Here is a 16,439-nt window from a genome sequence, read left to right as displayed (position 1 = left end):
GTTACAAAATTCATTATATTTAACAAGTTAATAAACTTTTTAAAGCCCTGTAGTGACATTGTGGTTAAAATCTGGAACATGGCAATGTTGCTTTAAAGGTGAAAACAAACCACTAGCATGTTATCTTTGTTCATAATACTGTATGTGGCCATAATTGTACCATTAAAAATGTTTGTAGAGGTGACAACACACAATTTTCCTTTGTTTGGTATAAATTTATGCACCGAGCAGCCTCTTTTTGTAGCTCTGCTCCTCCCTTTGATAAAGCAGCTTGTAGGTAAAAGCCCATAATAGCCAATAATGACAAGAACCGTAACAAGGTTAAAGAGTGGAGTGAACAATCTACTGAGTGGTTCTTAGGAATCAACTCCACAACAGTTTTAAAATATGTTCGGCTCCTTGCGAACATGTTCCCTGAGCTTTCAACTTAACTTACTGAGGGAGGAAATTATAATAAATTATATTATAAACCTAAATTAAAGTAAAAAAAATTGAAATTAAAAAGTAAATGAAAAAAGTGCGTATTTGTGGTATACTTCTTTAAAATAATACATTTCTAAAGGTGAACATCCCGTTTTAATACAAAGAACTTACAATAAAAAAGAACACAATCAGCTGCATCTGACGGGGAAATATTTGGAATTTACGTACAGGGAGTTATGTTGAAGCCATTAATTGTTTCAGTAAAGAAATCTGTCCAGATATTGAACTCCCAACACCGTCTTGTCAGGCTTAAGTTGTGGCTATTATAATTTAACAATATCTGGAGGGTACAGGATACCCGTGTTTTTGTAGTTCCAGAACAACAGGAATGGGGGGCATACAGTGTGTGATCCCCATGTAACTGTTCGGGCAGTATATGGAATGTGTATGGGAAATTCTTATCCCAGAAGAATGAACATAATGCTTTATATTGTCAGTGAATAGCCATAAACGTAAACTCATAATGTATAGAATCTATCAGTGATTCCTAACTGTAGTGACTAAAGCAAAACATGTACCAGAAAATGCACTCATATGGCTGCAAAGCAACACTTGCCACTCAAAGGGTGGGTCATCTTCTCTCCATTTAGATAATCCAGTAGTAAAATATAAGCAATTGGCAAGTCAGAGGCTTCAAGGGAATTCCATAAAAGTCTGATTTCCTTCTCCTGCAAAGACAAACAGACATGGATCTGTCAGTGTATATAGCAGGCTGTAAGGAGAATGGTTATCATTACACATGTGTCCTGACTGTAGAATAAACAATTGTTAAATGCAATGCTTAGTGCTAACAACAACATATCTTCAGCAGTACATAGTAGTGATATGCAAACTCTGCATAAAAATAGGGATCCACGATTTGGCCAAATCCAGGCAATTTTTGCAGGATTGAGATAAAACAGAATCCCTGTGTTAAACCAAACTTAATCCAAACCCTAAAAGTGGTTTTTATTTAAACTCTGGGCAACTATACTTATATATATTTTTTGTTTACAATTGATGCAATTTTGAATTTTTATTACAAGATTACTTTTATTACAAGACTGATCCTGATAAAGGCATTCACAGTGGGTCTGAAATATTGATAATAAATATGTTGCAACTACGTCATGTGAGTGTAAGACAGGTCAGACCAGGGATGACTTTTACATAGTTGGCCAGCTTGAATATATTGCAATAATTGGACAAACAATCCCTGTTTTGTATATAAAGGGTAAGGCATTTTTAGTAGCTTACTGCACAGATGTCTCAATGTCCTTTATATATTGATAATGGGTTGAATACAGAGGACCTTTTGTCTTTGTCTTTATGCTTTCCTACTGTTATACTTGTATTTGGGTTTTGCAAACAGAGTAGAGGCACCATCACATCATCCAAACTCTATGGGGCAGATTCACTAAAGGGCAAAGTGGCCGATGCTAGTGAAAATTCACCGAAAATCACATCCGCAGGGACATCACCAATTTACTAACAGGTGTAGAGGACAATTCACTAGAGAACAATGACCATCGCTATTGTTCGTTCACACCCTATTGCCAGTCGACTTTCCGCTCTGTCGAACAGTCGTTACTCCGCAAATTCACTAAAATGTGAATTTTACTGAACATTACCTCTTTTGCCAGAGTTTACCTTGCCACCTCAGATCAGGTGACCTGCTAAAATGAAGCTACACCTTCCTCAGTCAGTGACATCATATCCTGTATGCCAGAGATGCATTCAGGGTTAGTTCACACGAGGAGATTCGGGGAGATTTTGTCGCCTGGCGACTAATTGCCTCGTCTTCTGAGCGACAATCTCCCCGACCTGCCTCAGCGTGTTTTCCTATATGGGAAAACACGCTGAGGCAGTTCGGGGAGATTCTCGCTCAGAAATGTGAACTAACCCTAATAACAAAACAATTTTTTTCAACTAATTTGAGGGGCATGTTACATTTGTTTTAAGGTGGGCGCATATCTAAGGCATTAGAGAATCTCTTCTGTCTTTATTATGGTTCATTGGACATGTTTGAAAAAGTGGCCACTTCAAGCATTTGCACCAACTAATAAAGACGTCCATACGACTTTTAAGTACCCGCTCTATTCAAATTAACCCGAGCGCAAATGTGGCGAATCGGTCGCTGGCGAAAATTTGCCCCTGTATCTTAGCAACTTGACTTTCAAGAAAGAAATGAATCATCCAGTCATTCATTTATTGTGTAGTATACATGTTTCAGATCCCCCAATCCTTCATCAGGTCAAAAAAGTGCAAAACATAACCTAACACTGCCATAAGAATATATATCCATTTCCAAATACTTTTAAGAGAGTCGCGGCCAAAGCTAACAATCTAATAGGTGGAAGCACATGTTTAATAAATCTGCTTTACTTTTTTTAACCCACCAGGGATTTTAATGGGTAATTTCAACTACACTACCTTTAACAGTCCGGTATGGGATCCATTATCCGGATACTCATTATCCAGAAAGCTTCAAATTACAGAATGGCCGTCTCCCATAGACTCTATAGAAATAATCCAAGTATTTAAAAATTATTCCCTTTTTCTCTGTAATAATAAAACAGTACCTTGTACTTGATCCAACTAATATATAATTAATCCTTCTTGGAAGCAATACCAGCCCAATTGGGTTTATTTAATGTTTACATGATTTTCTAGTAGACTTAAGGTATGAAGATCCAAATTATGGAAAGATCCATTATCCGGAAAACCCCAGGTCCCATCCATTGTGGATCACAGCTCCCATACCTGTAATACCATAAACCACCAATGTCACTCAAGTTATTCATGCTATCTACTGTACATATGACTCACAGCACAAGTTGTTTGCTTGCAGCAGTTCCTGCACACACAACATAGTGGTAGAATATATTTAAGAAGTTATTGGTTGGGTAAAAATATATAAATTAAGTAAATCAGTCCGTAAAAGAAACAAAATAAGTATCCCTTTAAAACCTTCACCTTGAGAACAAGGTGCTGCAGTACAACAACACTTGAAGGTGCTCATGCCCTTGTCTTTGATGTGTAAAATGAATTTACCTACCAGGGGCCCTTGACTATCTCACATTGGTAGGCTTGGAGTGGTGGTTTTAAAGCTACACGGCTAACATGCATATTCAGGGTTGCGACTGACTAGTATCACTAGCCAGTATGACTGGAGACTACAGTTAGGGAAAAACAATATTTTGGTAACTGGCAAAAAGAAAATGCTTTTCTTTGTGCCACAAAACAAAACAATTGTTAGCACTCTATGGAGCAACAATAATGCAAGAAAACAACATTCATTTTAATCTCATAGTGTGTTCTATAAGTGCTAAGTGGACTTAATTGTTAAATGTCATTTAAGCAATATTATAGCTGCTTATAGACAAGTAAAACAAAATCAGGATAACAATAGAAATAAAACTTCAGGCCAATGGTACGCAGGGTGATCAACAGGTGACATCTGCCATATCTAGACCTGCACTCGCTCATTACTTTGAATTAATGTACCCTTAAAATGGACTGCTGCAATGCAGCCAGAAGAATACCTTGGAAGTTGACCCTGCAATGGAGAATTCCATTTAAGGGTCAACCCCTTAATGTCATTAGCTCACACCCTATATGATGCTGGTTGGCTTACTTATGGTTTTTAATGCAGGCAGGACCAAGCAGCATTTGCAGATGCAAGAAATAATTCCACCTATGAATATGAGGCCTATAAAAATGCCAAATCCAAGGACCATCCAAAAACTGTTGAAGCAAAATAAGACAGTCAGTGTATGGTGTATAAACTGAGGGGAGTCAGTGTTTCACATTATATCAAATATCAAAAAACAGATGAACAAAACAATATAGTCTGCCATTCTTTTGTATGGACAGTCATATGGTATCTGTTCCTTTAACTCACAGGTTTATCAGATGGATGCCTTCATGAAAAGGCCAGTGAATGGCCACCTTAAAAGAACAATAATACTATAAAATCACTTAAAACTTAGGTCAATAATAATAATAATAAAGGCCCCTTACTGCTCTATCAACTATTAATAACGCCTTGAACTAGTCCTGCTTCTTAACTGCATTCCATCCCTTCTCCCCCATGTGAAGCAAACGTAGAGCAGCAGAGCATGATTGACAGTTGCCTTGTATACCCATGGCATGTCTAGTGATCAGGCTCCAAGTTGGTGAGCACCACAAAGGAGTACCATCAGCCACAGCAGATGTGACACAACTGTATCCCTAGAGAGGCAATAGTACCGATACCAAGTACCAAGAAAAGGGCTTCATCCGTTCCCCTAAGGAAAGAGGGTTGTGCATTTTGGAGCTAAAAAAGCCCACTCATGCTAAATTTAATATTAAAAGGCCCAAAGTCAGTGACCTAACTTTTCTAGGGCATAGGAAACATCCAGGAACGTGAAATCGACGAGGAGTTCAAAAGAAAACATTAAACGGGTCCTTTTAATAATACTCCTCCAATAGAATTCTGCACTGAAATTTGTTTTTTAAAAGAGCAAACAGATTTTTGTATATTACATTTTAAAATTTGATGTGGAGCTAGACATGTTCTTAGTTTCCCAGGTGCCCTCAGCCATGTGACTTGTACCATCAGGCCCGAACTGGAAATCTGTGGGTTCTGGCAAAGGCCAGAGGGGCTGCTATAAGGTGCCATAGAAAGTGACTATTTAGTGGGCTGGTGGGGCTGTTTGGGCATCTGTGTGGGCTGATTGGGCCTCTGTGTACCTGAAATGGCAGGGCCTATTTTAATTCTCAGTCCGGACCTGTGTACCATGTGACATGAAGTGTTGTCCCCCCTCCCATATTCCCCCAGCAGTCTATCAACAGATAATAAGATAATAGCTCCCTGACACCTCTGCTGAAGGATTCAACTGGTTGAATTGGTTGAAGGCCTTTGTCCTTGTACCACATATGTGATAATACTGGAATATGAGAAGCACAGATCTGACGTTAGGGAGTGAAGGACAGTTGCTATAAATTGATCCAGTTGAGCTGTTATTAAAAGTTTTGTTCTTGTATAATATTGGAACTCTAAGAGCAGAAATCCAGTTTGTTTTAGAAAATCCAGCTCTTCTAATGCAGACAGTGCTATTATTTGTCCCTGAAGTAGAAATATTAGGGGCAGGTGGTGAGTATGGGTGCCATGGAGTCAGACATGCCCCTGTGTGAGAAATAACTGGCATATTGGGAGAGAGCAAGGCATCCATAGAGGAGATGGAGAGGGCACAGATCTGAGAAGCCACTGGGAAGAGAAGGTGAGAGCATGGAAATCAGGGAGAGGAGAGTACTGAGATGAGGAAAGCTGCAGGGAAGAGAGACAAGGGCATAGTGTGTTAAAGCAACAGGAGCACCAAAAAATTAAATAGTATCAAAGTAATTAAAATATGTACTTTTGCTCAGCACTGGTAAAACTAGTGTGTTGGCTTCAGAAAGACTACTATAGTTTATATAAAAAAGCTGCTGTATAGCCATGGGGGCAGCCATTCAAGCTGGAAAAGGAGAAAAGGCACAGGATAGACACCATTGTATTGGAAAGTGCTTATCTGGTATGTGCTGTGCAACATGTGCCTTTTTCCAGCCTGAATGGCTGCCTCCTTGCTACACAGCAGCTTATTATATAAACTATAATAGTTTCTGAAGCAAGCACGCAGCTTTTACCAGTGCAGGGTAACGGTATATTAATTACTTTTAAATATTTTATTTTTTTGTTTTACTTTCGCTTTAAGGATGAAGGACTCAGGAGTTTATCATGTTACATGTACTGTATATATGGTTAGTAACGTAAGAAGACAGCTCTGTTAACCCCTCCCGCCCAACAGATTCCAGCAGGCTACGCCCCCTGTTCCCCTGGGGTCTGCTTCCTCTATAGCAGGGGTCCCCAACCTTTTTTACTCGTGAGCCACATTTAAATGTAAAAAAGAGGTGGAGAGCAACACAAGCATGGAAAAGTTAATGGGGATGTCAAATAAGGGCTGTTATTGGCTGTATGGTTGCCCCTAGGTGGACTGACAGTCTACAGGAGGCTCTGTTTGGCAATACATCTGGATTTTATGCAACCAAAACTTCAAACTTCAAACCTCCAAGTCAGGAATTCAAAAATAAGCACCTACTTTGATGCCACTGGGAGCAACAGCCAAGTGGTTGGTGAGCAACATGTTGCTCACAAGCTACTGGTTGGGGAGCACTGCTCTATAGTTATGTCACTGTATATGGGAGTGTAGCTGCTCCAAATGATTGCAAAGTTGTGAGTGTTCCCAGAAGCACAAGGAAATCTCATTCACATATGTTTTGCCATTGTTTTACCATTACACTACACGCAGCAACTGCACATCACAAAGTTTGGTGGAGCAGTGTGAGTGAGCTCCTGCAAGCACTTCCATCCAGATTTAATACATGCATATCTGGAACAAACACTCTATAGTTGCTCCCACTTATGATGAAAACTGCAAATCAATACTGTATATAAGGCAACACATTTTGAGAAATATTTATAGACTAGTAAAATGTATGCAACTCCAATTAACCCCATCCTACAGTTCTGCAAGTGAGTCTACATAACAATAGCCACCACCTGCCACCTGACTGTTACAAGATCCTTCTGAATTTCCATACAGACTCATTTCATTGTTTGCACGGCACTGTGTATATGACAAACATACTTCATATAATGTAGCTAAATACAACAGCTCAGCTATAGCACTGAGGTGCATGAATACACTGTTCCAGAGCTCATGGGCATCAGCATAAATAGTTTAAAGCAACACCTCTGCCCATTGTACTTACTGCCATATCCATAAATGCTGTCTAAAGCTGGCTAAAATCCCTGTATTTTTTGAGCTACAGCATCTTGAAATATAGACCTGACACTTCATGGAGCACTGGAAATCAGGTTGCTGCCTGTTATTCCCTATTTTAGCAACCCGACATCTGGTAGATCCAAAGAATGACCGACTGCGTAACCCTAGTAAAACTGTTTCAAGCACAGCTCATAAACATGTCTGAAATAGGTTATTCAACATGCACTCTCCTTAATGCCTTGTGTACAGAGATGCAATTTATTTCTAAAATACACAAGAACCATGAATATCCTGTAAATGATATGCTTATAAACGTTACTTAGTGATGTCATCAGTTATATTTGGTGCTTAGTGGTGTCATTTTTGTTACGTGACTCACTTAACCTGTAGTCGATTAGACTACAGGTGACAAATACTTACTTGGCTTACGGCAGCAGATACAATCAAGGCAAGCGCTGAACAGATAACAGACGGATTTGCAGATGCAAGTGATAACTCCAGCTACGATTAAGATGACTGCCAAGAGGAATAATCCAAGGACCACCCAAAAACTGGTGAAGGAAAAGTAATTTCAGTAAATAAAATTGGCTCTCCATAAGCATAAAACATGCATGCAACACACAGCACTTGTGCTAAAATTGATTTAACAGTCATTTGAAGCATATGAGGACTAATGATAAAACTATGGCCAGTAGTCAAATGTGCAGAATGCTTGCCAATTGGGCCAATACAGTCGGTGACAGAAAATGGCTAACAGAGGCCCATAGCCAATTCATCCAATATTCAACATCTCCACTAGGCTTAAAGGGCACCCATTGGGCAAAAATATTTTCCCCAACCAAAGGTGTAGGCTAATAGAGCCCACATTCCAGTTCCAAAGTTACTCTACATAGCACAAGGAAAACAATCTAAAAGCGACAGTGCCCTTTCTTTTTTATGACTTATTTTTCCCATACAGTCTATCATGCTCAAAATATGAACATTTAAGCTCACATGGCCAAAGGCAAATGCCCTCTCAGTCTTCATTTATGGTTTTGGCTACTGACAGTCACTCTAGCCCATAACCCTCCTTTGCAGGTGTTATAGTAGCACAGCTCTATGCGCCATCTGACTGGAATTTGCACTTCTACATCTACATTAGCTGAAGGGAGGCAGGTTTGGTAGCACTAACAGGACGATCAACCCCACTATTACCATCTTATCTTATTCCTAATATACACTCTATCCCCCAATGCCTATTTTAATTTAGGGAATGTAAAAGACAACAAAATGGCCTCTGTCAAAACAAAGTTTTGGTTTTTTTTTTTAATTATTTGATGTGCTTTGGATGCACATTTGGATGCACTGATTAAAATCATACCAAAAAAGTGTTTTAAAGGAATGACAGTATACTGTACTGTTTCCGTGCACTGGTAGAACTTTTGTGTTTAGTTCAGGAACACTACCAAAGTTTATATAAACAAGCTGCTGTGTGGCCATGGGGGCAGCCATTCAAGCACAGGATACACCATAGATAACAGATAAGCTCTAAAGAATTCCATTGTATACTACAGAGCTGTTATCTGCTGTGTATCCTGTGCCTTTTCTCCTTTTTCAGCTTTGAATTGCTGCCCCCATCGCTACACGCAGCTTCTTTAAATAAACTATAGTAGAGTTTCTGAAGCAAACACACCAGTTGTATCAGCGCAGTGCAATTGATACGTTATGTTTTCTTGCTTTAATAAGCTTTAATTTTTTGGTGTTACTGTTCCTTTAAGGAGGAGATTGTGCCCATGAACAAAATTTACCCATTTCCTGCCAGCTCTGGGCCTTATAATAACAAACAGGAGTCACACATCCAAATGCCTGTGTTTTACTGTACAATAAGGAAATTGCTTTCACAGAGTTAGTAAACCCCATTGCTATATCCATTACACTTCAGGAGGTGCAGCTATAGAACCGTTTGTTTGCTACTGGCAGAATTGGGCACTGCTGAAATTGAATACACATGAATACAGATCATGTTTGCTTATGTGGGTATGGCAGACTATTCTGCTTCCAGTAAGTCGTGGTAGGAAATGGATGAACTTACATTTGACAGTAGCTTACTCACAAGAACACAGCCTTAGATGAACTTTCATTCCTTGACCTTTATTGATGACTTGATGCAAGAAATCGTAATCCAAAAATGTATCCTCGAGGTAAAAACAGAATAACTTCTCACCCTAAGCTGAACAAGGTAGAATGGCTGCCACTCTGAAGGGAAATAACGGCTGCCCACACTGTGATCACATGACACACTTGAATCAGAGACATGAGTTGGGTGAAAGCGAGCAAGTTTAAACTACTTAGCTCTGAATTAATTAACTAAACTAAACAGAAAATAGGTCAATAGTATATACAGAGAGCTATAGAAGCCCAATGGGTGGCACACAGACAATACACTATAATACAATTTAGTCGGTAACTCAAGGGAGTCACAGTCACTAACACACAGGCCGGACTGGCAATCTGTGGGTTCTGGCAAATGCCAGAGGGGCTGCTATAAGGTCCCATAGAAAGTCAGTATTTAGTGGGCTGGTGGGGGCTGTTTGGGCCTCTATGTGCGCTGATCGGGCCTCTGTGTACCTGAAATGCCAGGGCCTATTTTAATTTTCAGTCCGGACCACACACCTATTATTATGCAATTATGTAATTCATGTTATGGCTGATATAAACCCTTTTTAATGCACTGAAACTAATCTGCACGTTTAGGCTATAGGTATGAAGAGTGGATAAGAGCAATTAGCCCATCCATGTGGATGAACACGTATCACTAATATTCAGCTGATGTGTTAGATACTGTCATCTTGCCATTAGGGTTGCCACCTATTTTAAAAAAATTTACCGGCCAGTGATGGGGGGCGGTAACGCCGTGACGGAAAAAGGGGCGGGTCACGGGTAAATGGGCGGATTGACATAAAAAGGGGCGGATCCACATGCAGTGTGCCACGAAAGGGGGCGGGGCCCCATCGCTAGAGGGGCAGAAGACGTAGGAGGGGTAAGTTTCTGCCGGAGGGCCAAGGGCTTTTGTTATAGGTATTACAAATTACCGGCAGCTACATTGCCGGTAAATTTGTAATACCGGCCCTGGCAGGTATTTTACCGGCTAGGCCGGTAAAATACCAGCCGGGTGGCAACCCTACTTGCCATATGTGTCACCAATCTACAAGTTAAGTAGAATTGCCACCCTTTTCCCCAGAACTGACAAATTGCTATTGCAAATAAAATGTATGCACAAAGCATGAAGTGTGATCTCTTGTGTGTTCTACCAGAATAAATGCACAAATACACTCAGTTTATCTGTCTGGGTGCAAATTGTAGTATTGTAAGCTTTTTTCCTGGTTTGCCTCCTTGATAATATACAGAGTCAAGTCAGAGCTTAGCTTCCTGTTTTGTCATTTCACGAGGTTAACTGGCTAGAACACTTGAAAGAAGATTGTTAGAATCTCTTCCATGCTGCCACATGGCCAGTAGAGCATTTTTCTTCATGTTTCATCTAGAGCCTACTGCAAATATTAATAGGGGCTGTTGAGGATTTTTTTTTTTACTTCCCCCAAAACCTAGTAAAAATACGATGCAGGGCTAGTGAATAGCTGCTTTACTGGAAGGGTCATGCACTTACCACCCATATTCTCTGGATAGGAAATAAAATGTATTACCCTACGATGACTGGCCTGATACAAAATATCTTAACCCCTTCATATCAAGTTCTAAAGGCAAATGTGTATGATTGTCAATCCATGCTTGTAAATGTGATCATTAAATTTAGGGGTTTAGTACTGCCTCCTAACCAGTTAATATTGGTTTGGGGTCAGTATTAAAGATTAAGAAGGGCCCATATTTACACAGTTGGCTTGCCCCAGTGCAAAAAAGATTTTGAAGCTAAACTCTTAGAGAATCTGGCTTGTCCCTAATAAAGTCTCTGGTGGCAATACATACAGAAGGAAAACAGCCAAGCAGACAGAATAAGGACTGGAAAACACCTTTCATGCCCCTCCAACATGTCAAATCTAGACAGAACAATGTCTTGTCCCTGAAAAGACTAGCTAAGCAATAGACAATTACAAAATATTCAATATGTAGAGTCTCTTGAAGACAAAATCGACAAGCACTCCGTGATCCACTCGTATGTAAAACGATAAACTATTTCAGCAAGTTAAAACCATCAAATGTCCTGATGCATGTCATAGGCAGGTGGACGTAGTGCTTGCCGATTTTGTCTTCAAGTGTATCTCACCTTCAGCTATGGGTTCGGGGCGATGCACCCTCGTGTAATTCTGGGAGTGCTTTCCCCCTTTACAATAATCATGCCTTTTTAAAGCATCAGCGAATCCAAGCGTGGGACCTGGGGTTTAAGCAACCGGGTTATTGTGGACTAGGGGTGAGCAAGATACATAATTTTTGAAACAGGTATCTCTATGTTATGACCATTTAAAAGGATTCTATTTAAGAGATCCTAAGAAGGATTTACTTATAGAGTCTGCCACTCGTATATAAGGAATAAGACAGATTGGTTTGGTTAATCTGTAGATTTTAGCAAATATCAATTGGGCTGCTGTAAAATGTTATAGACGGTCACTATTTTTGGGCTCACTAGGGAGATATCTGTGCCTATATGGCCTTGAAAAAACATTTTGAATCTCAGTCCAAACCTGCATGGCTCTGTTAGGGTAAGGGCACACACGTGGAGCTTCGTATTCTGAAGTTTCCCGAAGATTCCTCCTGAGGCAACTTTGGGAGACTTCGGAAAAGAAAGTGTCGCGTGTGCCATGCAGCAGGAGATTTTTCATTCTAGCCAGCGGAAGATAAGCCGTTCGGGGAGATTAGTCGCCACAAAGAAGAGGCAATTAGTGGCCAGGTGACTAAATCTCCCCGAATCGCCAGGTGTGCCCTTACCCTTACAGTGTTGGGTGTATTACTGATAAACGTTTCCCTATGCATTGTGGTTTTGTATGTGATCACATGAAGATCAAGAATTAAAACTGTTCAAGGTTATTTGATTTATACACACATTATTTGATTGGTGATACAGAGAAACAGAAGGACATGTTGGGGCAATGTAACCAAGATGCAGCACTTCTCGGCAGGTTCCCCTTTAATACAGTGAACCTGGCACTGACAGACTTATAGGTCTCTTTTGAATAAACCTACTGTATCAACTCATGATAATCTGCTCTTGGAGAGACTCTTCTTTGTCTGCTAAAAAGTGCATGTCCTAACAGATGCTGCTTTACAAGCCTTGGCCCATATAGCAAGGTGCTTTTCACATTCTGTATGTGAACACACAGGCATTACAGCACCTGCTTGTTGAACACTGCACCTGCATGGGTTACCAGGAAGTCCTTAGTACAGTTTGGACTTGCTCCGAATTACATACAGTAAGGCTGTCTCCCATAGACTCTATTTTATCCCAATAGTCCAAATTTTAAAATGTAATTCCCTTTCCTCTGTAATAATAAAACAGCACCTTGATCCAAACTAAGATATAATTAATCCTTATTGGAAGCAAAACCAGCCTATAGAGCTTATTTAATATTTAAAGGGATACTGTCACAGGAAAACAATTTTTTTTTCCTAAAAACTGATTTTATATATATATATATATATATATATATATATATATATATATAATTTTGAAATCTGAAATGGGGATGGACATATTGTCAGTTTCCCTGCTGCCCCCAGTCATGTGACTTGTGCTCTGATAAACTTCAGTCTCTCTTTACTGCTGTACTACAAATTGGAGTGATATCACCCCCCCCCAGCAGCCAATGAGAAGGTAACCAGATAGCAGCTACCGAACACAAGATAACAGCTGCCTGGTAGATCTAAGAATAACACTCAATAGTAAAATCCAGGTCCCACTGTGACTAATTTAGTTACATTGAGCGGGAGAAACAGCAGCGTGCCAGAAAGCAGTTCCATCCTAAAGTGCTGGCTCTTTCTGAAATCACATGACTAGGCAAAATGACTGGAGATGGCTGCCTACACACCAATATTACAAACTAAAAAATACACTTTTTTGGTATTAAGGCAGTGCTCTGTATATGCAAGTAAATACCTTCTGTTTTCAGAAGGCCTTATGTTTAATATTTAAATGAATTTCTAGTAGATTTAAGGTATGAAAAGCCAAATTGTGAAAAGATATGTTATCTGGAAGAGCCCAGTCCCTGAGCATTCTGTATAACAGGTCCCATAATTGTACTAAGCTGAAGGAAGAAGCAATGAAGAGGTATCCCTTTTGAGTATAAGAGCAGGGACCACTAAGGGTGCTAGCACACAGGCAGATTCGGGGAGATTTAGTCGCCTGGGGACTAATCGCCTCTTCTGCGGGGCGACAATCTCCCCGAACTGCCTCACGAGGAAACTTCGAGCGACTTCGGAAATTGAAGCACCGTGAGAGCATTGGTGCTGGCGTTTTCGCATTATAGCAGGCGGAAAGCAGGGGGAAGGCAGTTCGGTGAGATTGTCGCCCCGCAGAAGAAGCGATTAGTCACCAGGCGAGCAAATCTCCCCGAATCTGCCAGTGTGCTGCAGCTTGAACCCTAAGAGAAACCCCTTTTGGGTATACGAGCAGGTGGGGTCCACTACAAGTTAACACTTTTTGGTAACTTTCTCACAGTAGCATTATTATTAGCTTTTATTTATATAGTGTGGCCATTTTCAGAGATTACACATCAGTCACAGGAGGAGAATGAAAGACACCAGTTAACAGGTAAATTATAATTGATGGCAAGAACGGTGTTGGCAAGCAGTATGGCACACCCGCAGGTGCATGATGAGAGGTGATACACAACACGATTAGCAGCAACACATAACTGTGATAGAGTTGCCACCTTTATTGAAAAATAAACCGTAGGCACCTCTGAGTTCTATACACAGCATAATAAGCAAAGAGTACAGACCAGGCCTGAGTAATGTAAAGAGCACTAAATGTACTAGAACCACTCCTAGTCCTAGTGACATGGTAAAGAAGTCTTAACCCTGTAGTTGCCTGTAACTATGTAGCGTGTTGGTCAGTGTTCACAGTCAGAAAAGATCTGGTGGGAATTTGCTCAAACACCCTGTTTTTACTCCATACCGTGAGCAAGGGGGCCCACTATGTGGGGATACAAAGTCATTAAAGGTACAGGATCCTTGCACAGACACAATCAGATATGCAGCAAACTCTCTATCCCACCCCCTTTAGATCAGAGGCGCACATGTTGCGCCATGCGCAGAAATATTACTATTCTGTTCCGAGCATCGCTTGGAGAATAAGAGACAGACCTGCCGGCACGGGGATCAGGCAAAGGAGGAGCAAAGTCGCCGCTACAAACATGGGCTTCATCCTGCAACTTCTGCTCGCTGATCACTGTCTACTGTACTATAGGCGTGCGACTCTGTACTGAACCCAAGTGCGACTCCCACTCCCCAGCGCTAACCAGACACACGCCTGTGGGAGGGGCTAAGGCTCAGTTAACCCTGTGACGCCCAAATAGGACTAATAAAGGCAACACATCCAGTTCTAGTACGGCTGGACTCAAAAACTCTTCTGTAATTCCCCGTGCCTTCCTTTATGCATTAGAAGGATACTGTATACCTATGTTATTAATACAGTTTAATTATATTTATAATATTTATCAATATTTAGGACTGTCCTCGCTTTCCTTCTTGTGAGCTGTTGGACTTTAATGTTAAGGTGTTTTCACATTACTTGATGCCAGTGATGTTACTGGGCCTCACAGTAAACAATTTTAGGGCCCATTAGAACTTCAGTAAGTTGACTTGTTTTCCTAAACTATATACATAAATAAAAGCTCTGCCAATCCCTCTGCCCTTCTGTGTCCCCTGTAACCCCAGGGACTGCTTCCCCCACTAGATAGTAATACACACAGCCTCTTCTATTGACCACAGAAACAAAGTACAGCCTCAGATGATGTCTTTTGCGGCCATGATTTATATTACCCCAGGATGCAACTACTAGAGCGCTAATGGGTGCAAGAGCACATCCCCTTAAAGGGGAAGGAAACCTAGTCGGCGCAAACCCCCCACCTCCCCACCCGTTTGTTGCCCACCCTCCCTCCTCCCCCCTGGCCTACCCGTCCCGCTGGGCAAATGCCCCTAACTTGTTACTTACTCACTGTTATAGAGAGAGTGCCATTAAACCTATATGTGACCCATGGTTGCCATGTCTTTTGGACTTATTGAAGGCTATCTACAGCTAACACAGTTAATCTCTCATTTATAAAATGTACATTTTATTTTATGGACTTCCTTGGGTAGTGCTCCCATCAGGGCTTCATAAGGATTTTTCCATAGGTTCATTTGCAGGACTGAAAAGATCAGGATGTACACCCAGAACCTGAGCACCTTAGAACACGTCCACCATATATCACACCCCTCCTTACACACACCCTCCATACTTTCACATAAATTATATATGCCCATATCTATACTAACTATAGAATATAGTATCACAAGAAATCATCCAAGCATTAACTGAATCAGCATCACAACATCAGCCGGCAGTGCATTCCACAACCTCACTGTCCTCACTGTGAAGAACCCCCTACGTTGCTTCAAATGAAAGTTCTTTTCTTCTAGTCTAAAGGGGTGGCCTCTGGTGCAGTGATCCTCTATATGGGTAAAAAGCTCCTCTGCTATTTGTCTATTATGTCTTCTAATATACTTGTAAAGTGTAATCATGTCCCCTCACAACAGTCTTTTTTCCAGAGTAAACAACCCCAACCTTGACAGTCTCCCCTCATAATTTAAGTCTTCCACTCCTCTAACCAGTTTAGTTGCACTTAGTCCCTGCACTCTCTCCAGCTCATTTATATCCCTCTTAAGGACTGGAGTCCAAAACTGCACTGCATACTCCAGATGAGGCCTTACCAGCAGGGCAGCCATCAGGGGGGGACAGGGAGAGTTGTAGGGGGCCCGGCCATGACCCACTTACTTGATTAGCGGGCCACCATCTTTCTGAGAGCTGCTGACTTCTGGAAGGCATGGACGTTTAAGGGGCCCTGGCTACCAATTTTCTTATAATGTGGGTGGGGGGGCCCTGGCCACCAATTTTTTTTTCTCATGTGGGGTCTTAGCCACCAATATTTTTTAATGGGGGGGCCCTGGCCACAAATGTTTTTTTTATGGGGGGCCCTGACCACC

At 41.0% G+C, this 16,439-nt stretch overlaps 1 long non-coding RNA gene across 1 annotated transcript; it reads right to left on the bottom strand.

Annotated features, from left to right (window-relative positions):
• Nucleotides 1–531: 531 nt before the first annotated feature.
• Nucleotides 532–14,775, bottom strand: LOC108714572. The gene is made up of 3 exons (XR_005967057.1): nt 14,559–14,775; nt 7,689–7,819; nt 532–1,151 (listed from the first exon to the last, which is right to left on the bottom strand). It is a non-coding gene; the product is annotated as an uncharacterized LOC108714572 (long non-coding RNA).
• Between the last annotated feature and the right edge of the window lie 1,664 nt (nt 14,776–16,439).

The sequence above is a fragment of the Xenopus laevis genome, chromosome 4L (assembly GCF_017654675.1).
Source record: "Xenopus laevis strain J_2021 chromosome 4L, Xenopus_laevis_v10.1, whole genome shotgun sequence".
Taxonomy (NCBI): Eukaryota; Metazoa; Chordata; class Amphibia; order Anura; family Pipidae; genus Xenopus; species Xenopus laevis.
This window is presented reverse-complemented; position numbering and strand designations above follow the sequence as displayed.